Here is an 8122-nt window from a genome sequence, read left to right on the forward strand (position 1 = left end):
AGAAATTAAGAAGAAAACATTTTCTACAATTTTGCAACAGATCCCTTTCCATTCCAGTATAATCCTACGAGGAAGTGCACTACTCCAAATTCCCTGCATTTTCCGTTTCCTAAAGGAAGCAATGTTCCTAAACAAGCTGCATCCTAAAGAACATTTTAGTCATTATGCAAAAAAAAAATACATTAAACCTTGTTCTTAGCGCATGGCAGCATTAGTCGCTTATGTGCCATAAAAATCAACACAACGCTGTTAGGTATACCTTGGTTAGCTATACTATATGAGAAGCCTTTGGTCTGGTGTGGTCTATTCACATGACAGCTCTGTCATGCAGCTCTAATGTCCTAGCAATCGGAAAGTGACCTTTGGCAATTCTACAGATCTCTAAAGATGTGCGGGTGTTTGGTTTTGACTGGAGTGCTCAATTGTTTTGTCAATGTCTGCCCACTTTTTTTGTTGAAGACAACCTGGAATGAAAGTGTTAAATAGAAGAACCCCCCCCCCCCCCCCCCCCCCCGAATGGTTTATTGCTAGTTCATCTCCACTCTTTGCCTATTGGTAATTGTCCTCTTTCATAAGTATGAAGCTAGCTGTGGATGTGTCTTCTGCGAAAATGATCTAAATTGCCCTCTTGGTGTGTTTGTGATGACTGTATAATTTTTTTAAACATTTTTTGAATATTTCTGAACATTTAGCACGTTTCTGAAGGCGTTGTTTATCATTACGGGGCCCACAAAAACCAGCTGAATGTCAAACGCCGCCTAGGTTGACTTTCTAGCAAGACAGCGGTGTAGCGTGGAAAGTCGCTCTGCTGGTCCAGCGCTCGCCGCGGGCTTGAAAGGCGAACAGTAATATAAGAGCGCAACAGAAATGAGACGAAGAGAAGAGGACAACAATGGTTTCTGCCGCGCTCTTATATTACTGTTCGTCATGGTTCACCAAATCGCCCAATCAGCCGTTAATTCTTCTTTAATGGCGAGCTGTTCGAACTATCTCGACCACACCTAAAACACTGAGTTATGCATGGTCAAGGCAGAAATGATAAAACCTCCTTCGCATACTGCTGTACAGCAGTTTGCAGCCCCTCGAAAGTAGAATATTTATTGTGCAACTGCATGTTTCATTTGAGAGCGCGCGGTACGTAGTACATTCGACGCATATATATATGCATCAAAAACGCAATTGAGGAACGATAATCACAGGACAAGTGCTTGGCTACAATTCACGTTTATTTTGCACACATCAAAACTCGATATGGAAGCGCCCAACAAGCAATAAAACGAACGCGATCGAGGGCAGAATTGCGAGCTCCGCACAGCCGGTCAATGCATTGGGGGCGCGTACTCGACTACATTCATTCATATGCGCCACAGAGTAGGCCAGCCGTGGGAACATATATATGGGTGGTTGTAGCAACGATCGCTTGCGTGGCACCCTCTGCAAAATTCCAAGAGTCAGCTTCAGCAACTAAATGTGCCTACCGCGTACCGAAGTCCGGCGCGTACATATATCCTCCGCTCGTGTGAAAGCGGAGGCCATTCAATCGAGTTACGGTAACCTCGAGCATGCAGGGGTTTAAACTCCATGTACGCAAAAATAAAAATAGTGAACACCCTCTATGCACTGTTTGCACTTGAAAAAAAAGCTGCGCTTTAAGATGCGTGCTTTCAATGTCCGCGGCACTCGATAGATTCGGGGCGCGCAGTATACATACTTCAGAAAGCACTGAAGGCGCCGGCGGTCCATATATGCTGGCATCTTGTAAAGTACGAGCAAATCGAGGTACGGCCGAGTTCGAGACGGTTTACTAAGCACGAGAGATGTGCCAAACTATATCGTGTATCTCTGCTGGCCGGTGTACGCCGCATTGCTTTGCCGCCGCGACGCTTGCATGCAATGTGGTGCGAGCGGCAGCGCTGCAGTGATCGCTGCGCGCAAATGCGCATGAAAACGCCGCGATCGGCATCATATGTGAGTGCGAGACATAAAAACGGTTAAACATTACTTTGAAGGTCCTGAATTTAGTGTCATTCCGGAAGAGCGCGTAGCATATAATGCATCTACATGTCTACGTTGACGTCCGGCATTGGCTGCATGGACTTCCGCCAGACGCATATTTAGACCCATTTTAAAAACCGCTATACTTACAATAAGATGCACGGTATGAATTCTCCAGCAATTAGGCGTTAGTAAGCGCTCCCAATTTTCTCAGGGAATGTGACGGGTACTGTCCCAGTGTGCAAACTGTGTGCAGTGTGACACTGCACAGCTTGGCGCTGCACAGCGCTGGGACCAGTGAGTTTGCAGTGAACGTCCATTAGGCGCAGCGTGACACACTGCGACCCAGCGTGAAAGGTGTAGCTTGGCGCTGTGAAACGCTGGGACCAGTGAGCTTGCAGTGAATGTCCAGTAGGTGCCAGTGCGAGCCAGTGCCAAACTGCGAGCGTCAGTACCATCCAAGTGTGGCCCAGCGAATCCAAGTGCGACGCCAGTGTGGCGCAGTATTGCCAGTGTAAAAAATATACTGCTTTACACTGGAAAACACTGTCCAGTATCCCAGCGACACTGCATTTTTCGATAGGGAAGGAACTTGGAAAGCTAGTTCCTCCGACCTTAAAGGCAAAAGCGAGAGTTGGCAGCACCTGCCAATTCAGCCGCGTCATGTCGCCTCATAACATCACACAACCCAACAACCAATCAGTGCACGACCATGTCACCGGCCAACTACCACCAGCCAGAGCCATGCCTGTGATTTTTAACTAACAATGCCAATACCAGATTTTCTGTATAACAGGGCCTTTGATGCTACTGCATTAAGATATGTTATTTACTACACTTGCGCTCGCTACAGTTACCCGTGGAAAGAGACTCCACAGTCACCGAACCCAACCGGTACTCTCAAACAGGCACGGGAAACCAAGATGACCATCTGCTGACACATGTCTGAGGGAATGACCTGCAGGAAGATTAAAAAAAAAAGAAACCAGCATGAAGCCACACAATCAAAACATTAATACTGGAACAGTGTAAATGTTGAGTGCTTCATTAGGTCTTTTCACATGACACTGAATTCAAAAGAAACAAAATACAGGATACAGCGCATAACTTAAAGGAAAAATTACTTGTCATAACCTGCTGTGCGAAAGCTGAATGCAGCAAAGTAGAAGCCCTTTCAAGTAATGGACTGGGCAACAAGCACAAAAAAACAAAGCAGCTGCATTTTTATTCCAGTAATTATTTCTCACAAACTTCCTTTTTATTTCCCTCGATAAATTAAATGACCACGGTAATGCACTGCCCTTTGAAGCATCGTCCTTCTAGGCATTTACAGTTTTCATAGTTTGCCATGGATAGTTCTTTTTGTGGCTAGGATATCTGTAGTTTCATGAAACAACCTGACCAATGAATAGTCTTTGCAATTAAGAAGCTTTTTCTTAAATGTAACTTCTGCACATTCAGTATTTGTCTATACAGCAGATCCAGTAGAATGGTTATCTTCTAGTCAAGAATATGTTTCGGCAAAGTAATGCAGGAACCCTGTGAATGTGCATCAGAAAACGAGTATTCAGCCTGGCTTGCACATGAAGTCGCAACAAAAATTTTAGGTGATGCCCATTTTGATGTGATACACTTGTTTATTGAATCAACATGACCTTGAAAAGTGAGACTACAATCCACCCATAGGACCAATAAACTCTTTCAAGCAGTTGGTATGACTTTGCGGGACTGAATCTCTAGCCTACATTCGTCACACGGCTCCAAGACATAAGTCGGCATTTCGTGTAGCTATATGCACTAGCAAAGACTAGGTAGCAATTAGGATATCTAACTATTCTGCTCAGGAAGCATGCAATTTATTCATTTAAGGCAGTTAGGCCTGTCATGAAAGCAGGGCAACACTGAGCATTAACTAGCACCACATGTCTTAAAGAGATCAAATACTGAACTTTAAGTGCCCAATTTTTTTAGCAATGAAAAGCTTGCTTTCTAAGGTGGTCGATTTATTCAGTAGTTTTATAAGGTGTTCTGCAATTTTTTGCAGATTTGCGAGCAGTTGGCAGTTTAAGCAGCGTTTACACTTCGCCTTCAGAGTCCGGCTGGAATAATTAAGATGAGAATCATCGTCTCTATTCACCCTGTTTACATTTCATAATCTTTAGGTACTGAACATATGTCATGACCATATATGACCAGAGCAGCATCAGCATGGAGAAAGCAAATTCGGCCTGCTCGAAGAAGGAATTTTGGTTGGAAGCATCCCTGTACTAGTTCACTTCATCTAAAAAAATGGCTGTGGTTTAGCTCTGGTTAAACAGGGTTGAATTGTGTTAGCAATACCTTCATGGCTGCGCTTATGGTTCAGCATGTAGTGTACCTCCTTCTCTAGTCTTTTTTTTTTTTAGTCCGTGTCCGTGGTCCTGGCAGGAGCTGCCAACTTGGGTGTCTCATTTCACATGGGACGGTTATGTCAAAATCAGCCTGATAGGACCCTGGCATTCACATTACCCCTATAGGCCACTAAGGCACATTCATACGGCTTGGTTAAAGCGGGGCTTTATACGGGGGCTGGCAGGAGCTGCCAACTTAGGTCTCTCGAGGTCAAACGTGGCCCTTCCCGTGACGACGTGATGGGCTGAAACCTGGCACAGTATTGCTAAAGCAATAATAAAGCTCAGCTTCCATGGCTGTTCCAGCTGATGAAAGTATCTATTGCAGTTGGACAGGCAGCAATTTTTTCACATGTACCTATTTCCATTACGGGCACTGGCGACTCTGTAACTACACAAATTTGAATTTGAAACTTCCAGTACCTAGACTTGATCGTCCTTCAGCTATCGTTTCCTAAACTTCTGCACAAACTTCACAGGTTCTAGTAATGTCAGACAAAAAGCTTGAAAGCAGATTAGACTATTGCATTAGAAATGCCGCAAAAACCAATTCAAGGCGTAATGGACAACTAATATTCGCCACCTTGACATCGCAGTGACCACGCTCTTGCAGCGAACTTTTCCTTCAGAAATGAATACCATTTTAAGAAACAGCGACTGTTCTAAGCATTAATTGTTGGACCACCAAACACCACCCATAAAGAAGCCAACAGGACTTACAAATCACTAAAACCCCACCTCCTGCAATGAAACATTTTTGCCTGATAAACAGGATTGAAACAAATTAAAGTTAGTGGGAAAAGCACTAACTAGGTAACATTGGTCAACACTAACAGCCCTTTAAGTGGTATTTTTTGGATCCCCTCCTAAGCCATGCATGCTTGTTCTCTAACTTGTCTTGGAAGGCGTTCAATTTTGGACCACATCTGTCCGAGGACAAGTGGGATCGTTATACGGCCACGGCTGTGCTCTAACTAAACTGCCATTACATTGATAGCTGAACTGAATGATTTGCAGATTAAATAATTTCATGACTGCCCAGCCACAAATTTCAAAGATCGTGCCTATTGTACTCTCTAATGATGCCGGTGGCTGCGGCCAAATCAATTTCGTTGAGCGAACTATTGGCACTTCTACCTTGCATAGAAAAGACTACTCCTTCACATTTCACAGTTACATCACAAGCTTGTTAGGGCTAGGACTAGCCGTTTTCTTTGGTAGATAATTTGATTATGCAAATTTAGAGCAAAGAATGTGAACATCTGGCAAGAAATGTAATGCTTATGAATTATATAAATTTAATTATCAAATCTCAAAATGATGCAAATGCACTGGTATCATCATAAGGCACAAAAAAAAGCAAAAAAAAAATAAAAAAACAGCGCTGTTTTCGTAATAAGAGAGCATGATTACAAAGAACACACGAGAAAATGTGCTTGTTTTAATATGAGGCATTCGTTTGCTGAATGCTGATAATGTATTTCCTTTCATATTGGAAGTAACTGTACATGCATTAAGACTGCAGACGGCTGCTGAAATCAGGTGGTGCTTCTTCTCTTCACTTGAACAGTGATGCTTGTTTGACACAATGTCCCTACAGTGACTGAAAGGCCTCTGATAGATGCAAAATCGCGCTCCTGCCGCTCAATCTCGCTCCTTAGTCGCCCCGACAGATGCTAGGCATTGCTTTCTAGGAGAATTTTCCGTTTCTACTACTAATAGTGCTATTGAAAGGCACCAGTAATCGCGACCTTGTGCGTAGAAGGGTGGGAACGGCTGTCGCCAAAGTAGCCGCGTGAGCTTGCTTCAGTGTTCTTGGGAACGGGCATTACAAAACATCACCAAAGTTCTATCCAGTACCGTATTTCATCATTTACAGTAGCTACAATATTCAAGTAAACTCTAGTCAAAGCTGAACCGCAGCGATCTCTACGAGGCTGAAACGCTTGGAACTCACCTGAGTGCTTCCTTGAAGGCGCAACATACCGTTACCACTTTACTTATGCCAATCCTTAGTTTTCAATTAATGATGCGCAAAACATTCCGAAGCAACTTTACCTTACATTAAACCTGTGGCGAAGATGTGTACGCGGTCGAACCACTTAAAGTGGGCATGAGCTACGGACCACGGTGCTACACACACAGGACAGCGCCATGACACACAAAGTTGAGCTGATGATGATAATCACTATGGACAAGACGTTTGCTTGTTTTGAACACAACCTTTTTGAAACTTTCCAAGCATAAAATGAGCACAAATAAGTTCAACTAATTATCTTTACAGTAAAAAGCAACTAAAACTATGAATACCGGCAGCGAAAACTGTGAAGGCATTGGCAGCATTGGCATGGCATTGGCGCTCAAGCCCACCGCAGAAGGCGCGCCCTACAGTAGGTCGTCTGCTAATGCTGCCGAGCCTCCGTGCGCTCGTGACGAAAATTCTTGCCACGAGCTACGGGTTATCTTTTTGCCACTTCCAGCTATAATACACCACATGGAAGAGCCTTGCGTCCATGAAGCCCATAATACAGCCTCATCCAGATTCACCGCGTAGATTCACGGCCAGAAACTGCCACAGCGAACAGAGAAGTGAAATTTGCAGTTCACAAAATGTCAAAGAAAATGATATGCTCTCAAATTTACTAAAACAATATTCGGTATGTGTGCGCCGAAATCATAACTTATATGCAAGACTTATTCCACTCTTTGAATGATGAGCAAGTCGTGAAACTGCAATACATTTGTAAGATGTGTGACACCTGTGAAAGACGCTTAGGAAAAATAGTGTATTTTTAACCAGTGGTTTGTGATTCTAAGGATTTAAATTCGTTGCAAAAAAAAGTCCATTATCAGGTGTGGATAGTCAGACAAGTTGTCTAATTATACATGATTATCATAACGCCCTCACAAATATGCCATTCATGTTATATGCATATACTGTATGCAAAGGAAACAGCAATTAGAACTAGCAAAGGAGGTACTGTGCTCTAACTCTTCCTAGAGCTAGAAATACAACAAGAGATTCCTAGAGATACACCAATTCAGGCTATGTTCGCAAGGTTGAGGTGCAGTCATTCAAAACATTATTAGTACAGATACGCACTAATCATGTAATAATTGATGATGACTCCATGGTACGTACCATACAGGATTCATCATCAATTAATTATTCTGAGGCAACATTCAGAACATTGAAATATATAAGCCTAATGTTTCACAAGCGTACAACTGGTCGAATTTGTGACACATAACTGGTAGCAGTATTTTCAAAATCAACTGCTGATCGAGACATATGTACACCATAGAGAATTATCCCATAAAGTAAGGTCTCGAGCACCTGCTTCCTTGCGTGCCTGAAATCTCTAAATAAAGCATGCCTCAGAATGAAGTTACAGCATACCATATGCCCAAATCCACCAGTACTGTAAGCTACCTGGTACCAGCTGACCTCTAAGCATGCAGCTACTGGGCAGGCTACCGAGGCGTGTTCTGCAAGTATCAAGAGCCTTTGGCAGCTCCTTAACAGCTCAGTGTTTGCACCTGCCATGAGCTGGCATTGGAGAATAAGTGCCCTATGACTAGATTTCTTCAGCCGACAGGAACAAGTCAGGACTAGCCCCTTAATGTTCCATCTTCTTCTTCACCACTATCTCAGCATGAGGGTTGGCCATGTAGGCGTGAGCTGCAGTGACCCAGACAAAGTTCCAGTGCCAGTCCTTGAACCAAGTCTGGAATCG

General features: G+C 43.5%; 1 long non-coding RNA gene across 2 annotated transcripts; it reads right to left on the reverse strand.

Annotated features, from left to right (window-relative positions):
• Positions 1-552: 552 nt before the first annotated feature.
• Positions 553-6534, reverse strand: LOC146172221 (uncharacterized). Of its 2 annotated transcripts, none has more exons than XR_014702460.1 (3): positions 6343-6534; positions 2853-2953; positions 553-1434 (listed from the first exon to the last, which is right to left on the reverse strand). It is a non-coding gene; the product is annotated as an uncharacterized LOC146172221 (long non-coding RNA). The 2 variants fall into 2 exon arrangements; XR_014702461.1 differs by having other exon boundaries at positions 2146-2953.
• Between the last annotated feature and the right edge of the window lie 1588 nt (positions 6535-8122).

This window comes from Amblyomma maculatum, unplaced genomic scaffold, assembly GCF_055883805.1.
Source record: "Amblyomma maculatum isolate TAMU_Amacu unplaced genomic scaffold, ASM5588380v1 scaffold_13, whole genome shotgun sequence".
NCBI lineage: Eukaryota > Metazoa > Arthropoda > Arachnida > Ixodida > Ixodidae > Amblyomma > Amblyomma maculatum.